The sequence below is a fragment of the Trachypithecus francoisi genome, unplaced genomic scaffold (genome assembly GCF_009764315.1).
Source record: "Trachypithecus francoisi isolate TF-2019V2 unplaced genomic scaffold, Tfra_2.0 Lachesis_group17, whole genome shotgun sequence".
NCBI lineage: Eukaryota > Metazoa > Chordata > Mammalia > Primates > Cercopithecidae > Trachypithecus > Trachypithecus francoisi.
This window is the reverse complement of record NW_022681462.1, coordinates 42,139,865-42,155,079: the sequence shown is the minus strand read 5'-3', so window position 1 is coordinate 42,155,079 and position 15,215 is coordinate 42,139,865. Positions and strand designations below refer to the sequence as shown.

The following is a 15,215-nucleotide window of genomic DNA, read 5'->3' as shown; positions in this document are numbered from 1 at the left end:
CCGTGACCAGCAGGAAAATGCCATCTTTACAGTAACACCACTTTCATAGGAAGGGATCAGGGAGCCTTGCCCGCTCCAGAAGAAGTCCTAGAAAGAGCAAACTTAAAGTGTCCACACACCATCTCACACTCATTAGGATGGCCACCATCAAGAAAAAAGAAAAACAGAAAATAACAAATGTTCGCAAGGATGCAGACAAACGGGAACCCTTGTGCACTGCTGACGGGCATGCAAAATGATGCAACCACCATGGAAAACAGTATGGCTGTTCCACACAAAAAATTAACAATAATTTCTGTATGAACAAGCAATTCAACTTCTGGGCATATACCCAAAGGAATTGGAAGCAGGGTCTTGAAGAGGCATTTTACAACATGTTCATGGCAGTGTTATGCACAATGGCCAGAAGGCAGCAGCCGGAGTGTCCGTTGGTGAACGAGTGGATAAACAAAATGTGATATGTACATACGCTATTAGCCAGGGGTTCTCCAGAAAAACAAAACCAGTAGAATATATACAGATACATAAGAGGAGATTTATTGCAGGCATTGGCTCATCCAATTAAGGAGGCCAAAGGGGCCCACCCTGTGCCATCTGCAAGCTGGAAAACTAGGAAAGCCGTGGTGTCGTTCAGGCTGAATCTGAAGGCCTGGGAACCAGGGGAGCCACTGGAGTGACCACTACTCAGCTGAAGGCCTGGGAACCTGGAGGGCTAAGGGTGATGAGTCCCTGAGTCAGACAACCCGAGAACCAGGAGCTCCAATACCCCAGGGCAGGAGAAGATGGATACTCCAGCTAAGAAGAGAAAGAGAGGATTCGCCCTTCCTCTGCCTTTTTTTATTCTACTTGGGCCCTCAACAGATTGGTTGATGCCCACCCACTGGCAAAGGCAGACCTTCTTTACTCAGCCTACCGATTCAAATGCTCATCTCTTCTGGAGATGCCCTCACGGACAAACCCAAAGGTAATGTTGTACCAGCTATCTGGACACCTCTTAGCCCAGTCAAGTTGATACGTAAAATTAACCATCACACATGCAATAGAATATTATTCAGCTTAAACAGGAAGGAAATTCTGACACATGCTACAACATGGATGAACTCTGTGGACATTATGCTGAAATATCCCAGTCACTAAAAGACAAAATAGTGTGATTCCACTTATATGAGGTGCCTAGCGTAAACAAAAAATAAAATTCTAAGCATCCCCCCATGCCCCCGCAGTCATCTGAAAGGGCTTCCTTCTCAGCCAGGGCTCTTTTAAAATTTAACCTGAGAGACTGTTTCAGGCCATGATGGAAAGCAGGGTTCAGACAAGCCTCATGATACCTCTCCAGCATTGATGTCAACACAGACTTTAAGTCTGATAAGGAACATTTTACAGCCTGTTCCCTCTGAAGCTTACCACCTGAAGGCTTCCTCTGCAAAACAAAAACTCAGGTCTCCATAATCCTTTATCTTAACCCAGACATTTCTTTCCGTTGATCCCAGGTCTTTAGATAAACTAAACCAATTGTAAACCAGAAAATTGTTTAATCTACCTATATGCTGGAAGCCCCACTCCCCACCCAACCCAGCCTTGAGTTGTCCCGTCTTTCTGGACCAAACCAATATATTTCTTAAATGTATCTGATTGATGTTTCATGCCTCTCTAAAATGTATAAAACCAAGCTGCGCCCCCAAACACCTTGGGCACATGTTCTCAGGACCTCCTGAGGGCTGTGTCAGGGGTCATGGTCACTCATATTTGGCTCAGAATAAATCTCTTCAAATATCTTACAGAGTCTGATTATTTTCATTGACACTAGAGTAGTCAAATTCATAGAGACAGGAAGTAGAATGGTGGCTGTCAGTGGTTGGGGAAGAGAAGAATAGGCAGTTGTTGTATAACGGGTAGAGAGTTTCTGTGTTACATGATGAAGAGTCCTGGAGATTAGCTGCCCAACAGTGTGAACGTATTTGACACCACTGAACTGTACACTTAGAAATGGCTACGATGGTAAGTTTTATGTTATGTGTATTTTACTACAATGAAAATTTTTTATTTAAAAAGTGTCCACATGTATTAAAATTCTCATCACCCCATTGTTGACCACATTCCACTTTTTGTTTTGCCGTGATGTGTCTCTTCATCCGCTTCGTATTTATCTGGTGCCAATTTTATTAATGGTAGAATGAGATTCAAATAAACGTTCCTCCAGGGAAACGACAAATCCAAGAAGCAGGCAACTTGCCAGGACAAAAGAGTAAAAAAATAAGCAAACAGCCCAGAAGGTGCAGCCTGGCCCTGCTGGGGGTCGTGAGGTGGATAAGCTGGCTCCGTGCAAGGTGATCTTGTCTCTCCTTCCTAAACTTCACAGCTGAAGGAAGGTAGAGGGGGCAGGGTGGACCTTGGATCAGGTTACAATCCACAGGATGTATTCTCATTGTCCTTCTGGGTTCTAAACGTTTCTCTCCATGAGTCACAAAGGTTAACTGGCTCTACAATTTTAAAACCCTCAGGGTTTTCCTTTTTTAGATTGTCCTCGGGAGACCTCTCAGTGAGTGTTCCCTCCATCCTCATCTCCAACTGGCAGCTGCTTCTTAGCATGCATGTTTACAGAAATACCAGTAGTTATTGCATGTTCCCTGCCATGTGATTAAGCATTGCCATAAAGCCAGGACTGGATTAGAAATAGATCTTCCCCTTCTGAGAAAGCACCCAATGGAGCAAAGCGGGCGGCAGCGATGGGCAACTTGTGCCACCTACTGGACACAGAAGGTATCACACACCCAATGCCAAAGACCGGACAAGGCTTTGCCACCTGCCAATGAACTGGCCAGAGCCACTGGCTCACCCACTTTGCATGGCAGAGGGTGACTGGGAAATATGACCAACTGTCCCACACTGGAACCGACCTCTAGGTCTGTGCTCCCTAGCCAAGGGCTCCAATCACCTAGGCTATTGTCTGAGGGAACAGCCCCTTGGAGCTCTTGCTCCAAAAGGGCCTGGAGGAAGGGCATTTCCGGACACAGGGCCATAGACTGTGGCATTATTCTGCACGTGAGTTCAGACTTGGGAATGAATGAAAGACACTCCACTGTGTTCTGCAACTTTTGTCACAACATTTTACCTCCTTCGATCTTCCTTAACAGTTACATGAGCTAGGTTCTATTATTATTTTAGAGATGAGGAAACTGAGGCACAGAGAGGTTCAATCAATGGGTTAAATGCCTTTCCACCGCTACACAGAGGTATATGAGGCCTTGATGGAGTACTCGCTAGAAAGTGGAGCTATAACATAATGGTTCTCTTTCGTGTTTACTTTTCAAAGCAAACACACCATCATAAAGACACCCAAGTGTTCTCTTAACCATTTGGAAGATCTTGCTTGGAAGCTTCACAAGTAAATGAATATCCTCTACCTTAAAGCCACAGTCTCATTTCTTGGTTCATTTCAGTGAATATGCATTGACCACCTTCCGGGTTCCAGACAGAATGGCAAGTGGGGACTACGCCATCACCGACGCTGCGGGGCCATTTCTCAACTATAAGGTAACTTTAAATCATGAGACTCTGCCACCACTGAGGCTATTCATGTTCTGAAGCCCATTCACAGAAGTTTCACCAGTGATAGGTGCAAGTACGTAAAAACCCCAAATGTGACCACTTCAAACAGGATTACACCCACGAAAATGCATGTCTTGATAGGTTCATTTTTTTAAAAATCAGTGGCATCCTGTTTAGAACCCCTCCCTGAAATTTAGGAGAAGAATCTTCCCTGAGACAGGCTCACCTCCTTATTATAAGAAGGGCAGCCTCGGTCTGGCAGGAAGCAGTGCCACACTGACTCCTCCTCATGTGGCCAACCTGGCTGAGACGGGGCCTAGTGTGCAGTCCACCAGCAATGAGCTGGGGAGACACCAGAGCAGAACCCAGGCTTCAAGAGAGAAGCAGGAGGCGGCCGGGCACGGTGGCTCACGCTTGTAATCCCAGTACTTTGGGATGCCGAGGCGGGCAGATCACGAGATCAGGAGATCAAGACAATCCTGGCTAACACAGTGAAACGCTATCTGTACTAAAAATACAAAAATATTAGCCAGGCGTGGTGGTGCATGCCTGTAGTCCCAGCTACTCGGGAGGCTGAGGCAGGAGAATGGCGTGAACTCGGGAGGCGGAGCTTGCAGTGAGCCGAGATCGCGCCACTGTACTCCATCCAGCCTGGGCAACAGAGTGAGACTCCATCTCAAAAAAAAAAAAAAGAGAGAGAGAGAGAGAAGCAGGCGGCTTGTTTTTATAGGATCCTTCTACTCAGAGTTTGCCTGGGGGCTGCAATCTGCCTATGGAAGAAATTAATAAACAATATCTGCATACATTTATTGAGCACTCTACATCCATCTCAGAGCTCTCTGGTTCCGTTTTCATATTAGGTCTCTGTTGCTCGCCCCAGAAGCCTGTAGGGTGGGGATTGCTACTCTCAGGAGGAGAGCGAGGCAGAAGTTTGGGCACTTTGCCCAAGGTTCCAGGCAGAATCAGGATGGAAATTCCATTTCCTGGTGCTGTTGTCAAACAGCCACTGGATATTAAGCCCCGCACGACAGAAAGAAAGAAGCTTGAGTCTACAGGAAATTGGAAGATGAGACTAATAAAAAGCTCTTAGACATGATCTCCTTCCTGAAAATTTCCTTTTTCTTTGACTTTTAAAGAAATGTGGAAGTTGGGGTGACAGGTTGGGAGTGGGGAGAAGGAACATCCTCAGCCTTCAGGGGGCTGTTTATGTTCCGGAGAAGCAGGAGAGGGAGGAAGCACAGGTATCTGGAGGGAAGAGAGAAATGTGACCAGGACTGAGGCCCATCTCACCAGCACAGTGAGTTGTTGTTGTTGTTGTTTTTTTAATTTTGCAAAGCTGGATATGGCCTCTCTGAACAAGGTTTGCTTCTATGATTCTGGGACAAATTCCGGAAATGTAAGAGATGGAAATGGTTGTGGGTGGAATCTAATCCAACCCCCCTCACATTCCTCTTGAGGAAACAAAGCTCAGGGAGTTTCGGTCATTTCCCCAGAGTGATTCCAACCCCTTGTAACGTACAGTAAAGGCCTTAACCCCAGGAACAATGGGAGCTCGTGAAGGCATGCCACAATAGAGACGTGATCAGAAGTCAGTCTCCTTGGTCACTTTCTACTCATCGTGCTTCTGCCAAAATTAAGGAATGGCTTCTTTCTGAAGTTCGGGTCAAATTGATCATTTATTGGTGCTGCAGAGATGAAGGCAAGGAAATGAGAAGAGTAGATGATAAACTCCCGTGCGAGAGAAAGGACAGTGAGAGGCGAGTGTGACAGCCAAGAGGCACACACTCTCAGTCACTGCAGCTGATGGCCCGAGAGTCACAAGGAAGGCAGGTGTTTGGAGAGGGAGCAAAGGATGGAGGCATGAGTGGAGTTGGGTAAAACCATCCAAAGGACACTCGGAGCTTCAAGGAGTGTTTCAGAGGAAGCAACACCCAACAGTACTGGCATTTGGAGTCTACAGTAAGGATTGAGAACAACCCCACTGCTCAGTATTACCCTCAGTGAAACATCTATTCCAAATCTATTCAGAGTTTATTGAGCACCTCCTATGCTTCGCCCTGTAGATTCAGCAGTATAACATCCAAGCCAGCCTAGACCCTGCCCTTGTAGAGCACACAGTCAGGTGGAGGATACAGACATTAAACATGGAGCGATTTAACGACAAGAGGAGAGAGCACCAACAAGGAGGACATAGAGTGGTCTGACTGAGCCAGGGCAATGGGCAATGGGAGTGGAGGAGGCTTCCCTGGAGAGGTCACATTTAAGAGGTACTTGATGAACATGCAGATCTTTGCTAGCGATGTAAGGCAAGAAGAGTGTTCCAGCAGAGAAAAAGCATCTGGAAAAGCCTTGGGTATGAGGGACTCATCTCATGACCACTGGACAGTAGGTCATGTTGGCCGGAAGACAGGAAGAGAAGGGGAAGGGGGCTGGCCATGACCTTCTCCATGAAAGATGCCACACTGACCTCAGAGCAATGGGAACTCATTAAAGGCACAATCAAATTTGAGCTTTTCAAAAACCACACCAGCCTTGGGGTAGAGAATGGTTTGTCGTGTGCGTGAGAGAATGAAGGGAGACCAGTGTAAATTCTACTGAGGTTACCTCAGCGAAAAGTGGTAGGGCCTGGGTCTGGTGGGCACACGGGAGGTAGAAGTGAGCAGTTTCAAGGACTCTTTAGAAGTTAGGATCAAGGGAACATGCTGAGAGACTGGATGTGAGGGGACACAGTGGGGAGGTGTCAACTCCCAGGAGGATGGTTGCAGCATGTCTGAGACAGGGTGCATTTGAACTGGAAGGTCTGAGCACAGCATTGGGCATATTGAGTTTGAGATGCATGAGACCACCAAGGAAGGAGCCAGAGCATGGAATCAGGCATCCTCTGCAAGTGGGTGCCCCACGGTAAGCAGAGGCACAGGGAAGAATGAAATTGAATAGAAAGAGAATATAGCGGCCGGGCGCCGTGGCTCAAGCCTGTAATCCCAGCACTTTGGGAGGCCGAGACGGGTGGATCACAAGGTCAGGAGATCGAGACCATCCTGGCTAACATGGTGAAACCCGTCTCTACTAAAAAATACAAAAAACTAGCCGGGCGAGGTGGTGGGCACCTGTAGTCCCAGCTACTCGGAGGCTGAGGCAAGAGAATGGCATAAACCCGGGAGGCAGAGCTTGCAGTGAGCTGAGAACCGGCCACTGCACTCCAGCCCAGGTGACAGAGCGAGACTCCGTCTCAAAAAAAAAAAAAAGAAAGAGAATATAGTGGTCGGGCACGGGTGGCTCACGTCTGTAATCCTAACACTTTGGGAGGCTGAGGCGGGAGGATCATTTGAGTTCAGGAGTTGAAGACCACCCTGGCCAATATGGTGAAATCCCGTCTATACTAAAAAATACAAAAATTAGCCAGGCATGGTGGCTCGTACCTGTAATCCCAATTACTTGGGAGGCTGAGCCAGGAGACTCGCTTGACCCTAGGAGGCGGAGGTTGCAGTGAGCCGAGATCACGCCACTGCACTCCAGCCTGCGTGACAGAGCGAGACCCCGGAAAAAAAAAAAAGAGTGAGAGAGAGAATGTAGCAAGAAATGAAGGAGACCAGCCCCAAGGATGTTCAGTGTCTGGTCAGGAGGTGGGAGAAGACCAGAAAGGGACAGCCAGGGAGGTGGGGAAACCAGCAGAGCTTGAGGTCTCCAAGGCCAAGGACACTGGCGCTGGGGTGTCGGGAATGACAAACACTAGGAGGTGCCCCTGGGATGTCACAGGATGGCCTCAGAGGGCTCATCGCTGACCCCTCCACCCAGGGTGACAATGCCTAACCACCCCTGGAATAAACAAGCCAGCAAAGGACCTGCATCCTCATGATGTGTGCGCTTCCCAGTGCTTCTGTCTTATATCAATAAAAATGCACAATGAACACACACACAAACTATCACCTGCACTTCTCTCAGGTCTCATAAGGAATTAATCCCACCCAAGATTTCCACTTCCTGAATAAGTTAAGCAGGTTTTCTTTGGTGGCTTTTGTTTAAAATCCTGAGTATTTATTCACTCATTTATTCACAAAGTATTTATTGGGCACCTAATATGTGTCAGGTACCATTCTGAGCAATTAGAATACCTCAGTGAACAAAAGAGATAAAGGTATTTCCCATTGAGGACTTTATATTTCAGAGCTTGAGGCAGAGATGGCACAAGAAAGGGTGACAAGTGCTATGGCGAAAGGAAAAATAGGATAAAGAGGACTAGAAGTGCCGGTCAGGAAGGAGGCGTTATGATTACATTTTACATAGAGTGGTCAGAGAGAAAGAGACATTGAGTAAAAATAGGGCTCATTTAATGTTGGACTCCTCCCTCTCACCCTGCGCAGGCAAAGCAAAAGAACAGAAAAGTCCGGAAGCAACTAGAAGATTCCATCCACAAAATTTATGATGGAACCATCAACAGAACAGGGCACAAACCTCAGGAAGAGGGACCAGAAAGCTCTCCAAGATGCAAACCTGACTTTGCAACAAAACACGATGATGATGAAATGGGAAACCTACACACAAAGTCTCCAACAGTCGGGGTTTTAAGCGGCCTTAACCAAAGCTGGACAAACAATACACGATCAAGCAAAAACTTTACAAGTGGTGACAAGCCTCAAATCACAGAAACTTACCGAGTAAGCCAAATAGATGACAGCAAAAGCAGCCTCTGAGTCTCATCCAAACGCAGTGGTGAAGGGAGAGAGACCTGCTATTCATAGCCAAAGCGGGCGCTGGCATGCCACAGAAAAGGAGAAAGCCTTTGGCTTCCTGCTCTCCTGGATGTTTTTCAGGGATATAAAAAGGGAGATTCTGTTTCCAAGGAGAAGCTTCCTCCTCTGAATGGATTTGTGTCTCCTGACCACATCAGTTCCATTCTTGGCCAACATCAGAGCTGCCCTGTACGGCCTGTGGAGCACCACAGGGAAAAGTAGTGATGCTGGAAGACTGGAAATGGAAAGCAGCTCCAGATTGCAAAGGGGAAGAAGCCACAGAACAACGAGTAGAAGGTGGAAGGAATCGGCTTCTTCACGTCACTGCTGAACGGCCGACTTGCCCACCCTGGACCACCTCCCCTGTGTCTCCTGTTATGAGCAGGTGTTGAGTGTTTAGTTGGGAGCTTTCCTTTCTTTTCTTTTTTTTTTTTTTTTTTTTTTTGAGACAGAGTCTCACTCTGTCACCCAGGCGGGAGTGCAATGGTGTGATCTCAGTTCACTACAACTTCCACCTCCCAGGTTCAAGCAATTCTCCTGCCTCAGCCTCCCAAGTAGCTGGGCTTACAGACACACGCCACCACAGCCAACTCAATGTTTTTGTATTTTTAGTAGAGACAAGGTTTCACCATGTTGGTCAGGCTGGTCTCGAACTCCTGGCCTCAAGTGATCTGCCTGCCTCGGCCTCCCAAAGTGCTGGGATTACAGGTGTGAGCTACCGTGCCCGGTCAAGGTTTTCCTAACAGCTAGATAGAAATGCATTGGTGGGGGTTATAGACTACAGAATCCCCTCTACCAGGTTTAAGGGGTAAACAATTTATTATAGGACAAAGAAAGCACACAGGAGGAGAGAGGTGGCTGAAGATGTGGGCCATGACAGAGAGATGGATGAGACTGTTGCTGAGTTTAAGAGGATCATCCCAAATGTCCTCATGGCCGGGTGCCATGGCTCACTCCTGTAATCCCAGCACTTTGGGAGGCCAAGGCAGGAAGATGGTTTGAGCCCAGGAGTTCAAAGCCCGCCTGGGCAACATAGTGAGACTCCATCTCTACAAAAAATGAAATTAGCCAGGCATGGTGGCACATGCTGTAGACCCAGCTACTCAGAAGGCTGAGGTGAGAGGATCGATTGAGTCCAGAAGGTCGAGGTTGCAGGGAGCTGAGAGCGCACCACTGCACTGCAGCCTGAATGACAGAACAAGACCCTGTGAAAGAAGGAAGGAAGGAAGGAAGGAAGAAGGAAGGAAGGAAGGAAGGAAGGAGGGAGGGAGGGAGGGAGGGAGGGAGGGAGGGAGGGAGGGAAGGAAGGAAGGAAGGAAGGAGGGAGGAGGGAGGGAAGGAAGGAGGGAGGGAAGGAAGGAGGGAGGAGGGAGGGAGGGAGGGAGGGAAGGAAGGAAGGAAGAAGGAAGGAAAGAAGGAAGGAAGGAGGAGGGAGGGAGGGAGGAGGGAGGGAGGAGGGAAGGAGGGAGGGAGGGAGGGAGGGAGGGAGGAAGGAAGGAAGGAAGGAAGGAAGGAAAGAAGGAAGGAAGGAAGGAAGGAAGGAAGGAGGGAGGGAAGGAGGGAGGGAAGGGAGGGAGGGAAAGAAAGAAAGAGAGAAAGAGAGAGAAAGAAAATCCCCATGACGGAAATGACAACAATCCGAAAAGCCTTGGATTTTTTGTCTAAAAATCAACTGCAGACGGTAAATTTCCAGCAGAGAAAGGACTCTCTCACTCAGCACTTGGTTCTGCTGTGTGAGGAGAAGCATGCAAATTCCTATGATGCAGCCCTTTGAGACATAGTTTATACTGAATTTCATCAGCACAAGAAAGTTTGGGATGCTTTTCAGATGAGTAAAGGACCAAGTGAAGATGTTGACCTTTTTGATATGAAACAACTTAAAAATTCATTTAAGAAAATTCTTTGGGCCGGGTGCGGTGGCTCATGCCTATAATCCTAACACTTTGGGAGCCCGAGGCAGGTGGATCACGAGGCCACAAGTTCAGGACCAGCCTGGCCAAGATGGTGAAACCCTGTCTCTACTAAAAAAATTACAAAACTTAGCTGGGTGCGGTGGCAGGTACCTGTAATCCCAGCTACTCGGAAGGCTGAGGCCTGGGGGTGGAGGTTGCAGTGAGCTGAAATCATGCCACTGCATTCCAGCCTGGGCGACAGAGTGAGACTCCATCTCAAAAAAAGAAAGAAGAAAAAGAAAATTCTACAGCAAGCATTTTAAAATGTGACAGCTTTAGAGACAATGAGGGGAATGCAGTCTGGATTAGAATTGCCTGGGGAACACAGTACACAAATCCAACCCAGCACATACAAACCTATCACCTTTCTCTCTCCTTCCTTCCTGCCTGCCTGCCTGCCTGCCTGCCTTTTCCTTCCTTTCTCTTTCTTTCTTTTTTTCCCAGACTGTACGTACCTTCACTTCTTCCTCCAAGCTGAGGTTCAATAGACTGCTTCTGGATGAGGCACTGGTAATTGCTAGCAGACACCATCAGACTGTGAAAATGGATCTGAGAAGCTGACATCTGGACTCCCAAGGCTATTGTTTTTAAATAGTATGATCAGATCTTTGAAACTCACAACTCAACGACACCTCTACAGGAAAGAAGCCTTGCGCTGGATATAAACATGGATTCAAGAATTATTCATGAAGACATAGTAGAAAAAGGAAGAATCCAAAGAATAACTCAAAAAACTAGAATTTGCACAATCAAAGCTTGAAAGGAAATTCAAAAAGTGATTTAAATGGGACTATCTTGGCTGAGAAGGGAGAATCCCCTTCAGTGAGGAATAAAGTTCTGTAGCCCACGTCTTTTGGAAGCATTGAAATCCTTCGCCCCAGCCAGCCTTGCAGATGCACCACTTTCTCCACCACTCACTTGCATACCCAGCAAGACAACGAATTATGTTAAAATGAGAGATGAATGAGATGTGTGTGGTTTTGTATGCACAGGAGCTCCTTCACTGTATTGTACATGCATTTCAGTTCATGGCTAGCTATATGGCTTCTGTTTATACACTTGTGTTTTAGAAGTTAACCCTTGGTATTGAAATTTCAGAAATGTTCATGTAATTTTGGCGACTGACTCATTCCTCCACTACATGCCTCCTCTCTCCCATATCCTGCTAGTTGTCACAGTTGCAGGCACTTCAGATGCAGGATATAGACATGGCTGCACACGTGACCTTGAGTGCCTGGATGCTCTGAGGTCAAGCATATGGCGCAGTGCTGGAGATGGTGTGAGTCGTGTCCCGTGTCCTTTCTCCCACTCCTGTCCTCTTTGATCCTGGGGAGGTCTGGTTCCAATTGCTGGTTCCCAGGGATTCATTCTTAAGTCTCAGATCACAGAAAGAAGCAACAAGAAACTATATCCAACTCAAAACTTTTTAGGAGAATCATAAAATTGGTCCGTTCAGAGGACAGAGTTGGGTCCACTAAGTTATTGTTGCAAGAGGCTGTATATTCAGCAAATCAGTCATATAAAATAATGTCTTTTTTTTTTTTTTTTTTGAGACAGAGTTTCAATCTTGTTACCCAGGCTGGAGTGCAATGGTGTGATCTTGGCTCACCTCAACCTCCGCCTCCTGGGTTCAAGCAATTCTCCTGCCTCACCCTCCCTAGTAGCTGGGATTACAGGCCTGCGCCACCACGCTTGGCTAATTTTGTATTTTTAGTAGAGACTGGGTTTCTCCATGATGGTCAGGCTGGTCTCGAATTCCTGACCTCAGGTGATCCGCCCGCCTCAGCCTCCCAAAGTGCTGGGATTACAGGCGTGAGCCACTGCGCCCAGCCAATAATGTTCTCATTGTTAATATACTTTTTATCATGTGTGTCACATTAAACTGATAAATAGTAATATCATAATGACTTGTGAATAGAGATAACGAAAAGCTGATTTTAAAAAAAATACCAAATCGAATGCTGGAGAAAGAGACCCCCAGTGCCACACCATAGAACTAATGCAGTGAGGGGCAGCCGCTCTGGCCCCATCTGGAGGCTGCTGAATCAAGACACCACTGCCACAGCTGTCAGCCCCTGCCCCTGCCCCTCCACCGCAATCTGCCCCAGCCGTAGGAAGTGTTTGGGATCAAAGCCTTCAGTAGGTGCCTATGATCACTGGACCTAAATCATATGTTTGCACCTCAAAAGCAAGGACGACTATGAAATGGAATATGTGGAGATTCATCAGAAGGCAGGATGTACACAGTGGGGAACCATCAAACTGTGAAGAGGGTGCTGAAAAGATTTGAGGAGATACAAATGGCAGAGGTACAGCACAGCACACTCGCTGACTCAGCCAACACATGAGAAACCAAAGCGAGGTTCAGGTGTGCCACCCGAGTGCTGCTGCAGGAGGAACATGGCACGCTGCATTCTTGCCTCCTTTGTTGGACAGTAGGAGAAAACAATGCATGGTACTAGAAAAATCAGAAAAGGACGTTGCTGTTCACTGATAAAGTGCTTTCCCAGAAGGGACCCCACCATGTCAGCAGCCACATCCATGGCCACAGCTTGGAAGGTGTCCAGGCCACACTGTCTGGGGAAATCCTAGTGCTCCTAGCGTCTGTCTCTCCCTCTCAGGGACCACAGCTCTGCACTGTCTGATGGCAACTGTTTCGCTTTGTTGTTTTTTTCCTCATCTATTTTGTCCTGTGTTAATTATGTCAGGTGGAAGGATAAATGCAGTCTCTGCTACTCCATCTCATCGGGAAGCAGAAAAGCAGTGCAAGGACCCTGAGAGTCACAGGGAGGATAAGGGCAGCTTTCCCCACCCCAGCCCAGCCACCTCTGCCTCTGCCTGGAACCTCTCCTGACCTGCCCCCAATTCTTCCCAAGGAGAGGCTTCCTCCCTCTCTGGTCCTCTCGCAGACCCCCCGCTGCACTCTGGACCACTCCTCTTCCCTCAGCTCCCACTCACCTCCCACATCCCCTCCATCCCCTCACCACAGCCCCCACTGAATTTTAGTATCCGCTGTGGTTGACCCCAGATGTCTGCACCAGCCTGCTTCATCTGAACACACTCCCCTCTCCAGTTGCCCATCCACCACTGCCCCCTTCCTGCCATATTGAAGACAGTGCCTTGTTCATATGGGTGACATTTATGTTTCTGCATAGCGTGGGTTCTTTTTTCTGCTCTGATAAGAACCCAGCATGTAGAAATGGAATTCAGTTCCCATACATAAACTCAGGCACTAACCAGACTGCATGGCCCAACAAATGTAATTCAGAATTAGGAGCTGCAGGAGCACAGCCCTTCCTCCCTTGACCATCCTATCACCAAAAGGCCCACCAAGGAGGAAGCCTTACCACAGACTCAATCTCTATTGACAGCAATCAAAAATGCTTAGCAACTTCTGTAAGAGAGAAATGGCCCTAGATTAATCAATGACCATACACACATTTAAGCTTCTTAATAAATTGTCCTATAAATTCCACCCATTATTTCTAATGAAAACATTAAAACTCTTCATACTTATGTAACCATTTACCAAAACACTCTCCCATAAGCTATGGTGGTAATTCCTCAAAACCCCCATGAAATAGCTAAGCAACTGGCCTTTTTTACCACAGACATAAATAAATTCCAATGTATTAACAACTTACGATGGTGACTGATATGGTTTTGCTGTATCCCCACGCAAGTCTCCTCTTGAATATGGGATTTGAATTGTGGGATTGTAGCTCCCACAATCCCATGTCATGGGAGGGACCCGGTGGGAGGTAATTGAACCATGGGGGCGGGTTTTCCCACGCTTTTCTCGTGATAGTGAATAAGTCTCACGAGATCTGATGCTTTTATAAACGGCAGTTCCCATGCACGCACCATGTAAGACGTGCCTTTGCTTCTTCGCCTTCAGCCATGATTATAAGGGCTCCCCAGCCATGTGGAATTGTGAGTCTATTAAAACGCCTTTATAAATTACCCAGTCTCAGGTATGTCCTTAGAGCAGCGTGAGAACGGACTAATCACAATAATTGTTAAGTACAAGTCCCTTAAGCATGTATGTCCAGCATCATTTCTGTGGCGTGCATGTTCAGCATCATTTCTGCCCTGTGGCAAGGACGATCGCAGTTTGCTCTTTAGACCTTCTGCCACTAGAGGGCGCGCTAAGCCAGCCTAGGCCGGTCCGATCGCTGCCATCAGTGCCTGACACACACCTGGCAAAGCGTGAGTGGTTTTCAGACCCATCATGCATCAGCCAGGCCTCCCACCAACCCCAGGAGTTGCTCCCACATTGTGCAGGCGTTTGGCTGCATTGGCACGGGGACCAGGGATTCCCGAATTCATATTCGGTGCCCAAGTTTTTTATAATTACATCCCGGAACAGTGGTATATTTTGATCACCCCTTTCTCCCTGGGTATTCTCCAGTCCTCAAAGCCCTTCCATCTAAAACGAAGGAACACATCCGTTTTCCTTTTCTCTCACAGATCTATGAGGGGAAGAGGAATGGAGGGCTGGTAAAGACCACAGCCATGTTCTCTCTCCGCTGGGTAGAACACCCCGCCAGGCCTAAGCGTTCACAGAGAGACAGGCCTTTGTGGTCTAGAGGTCCCCACACAGCCTGCCTGCTGGAGACATTCCTCAGCTTCCTTTGGGGAAGAACAGGCAGCCATTTCTAGAGGAGGAAGCAAGAAAGAACAGAAGACTCTCTGAGCCCAGAATTCTCTTCCCCAGACCCATTCTGCGGTAATTCAAATGCCACATGGCCCCCAGTAGCCCACACCTCCCAGTGCAATGGTCCATGCATCCCAGTTCAAGGATCCATGCCTCCCAGGGCAACAAGCTGCACCTCCCAGGGCAATGGTCCACACCTCCCAGTGCAGTGGCCCATACCTCCCAATGCAGTGGCCCATACCTCCCAATGCAGTGGCCCATACCTCCCAGTGCAGTGGTCCGCACCTCCCAGGGCAATGGTCCATACCTCCCAGTGCAGTGGTCCAC

At 47.8% G+C, this 15,215-nt stretch overlaps 1 pseudogene; it reads left to right on the top strand.

The window, feature by feature from the left end:
- The first annotated feature begins 9,163 nt into the window (after positions 1–9,163).
- Positions 9,164–11,198, top strand: LOC117062958 (annotated as a pseudogene).
- Positions 11,199–15,215: the final 4,017 nt, after the last annotated feature.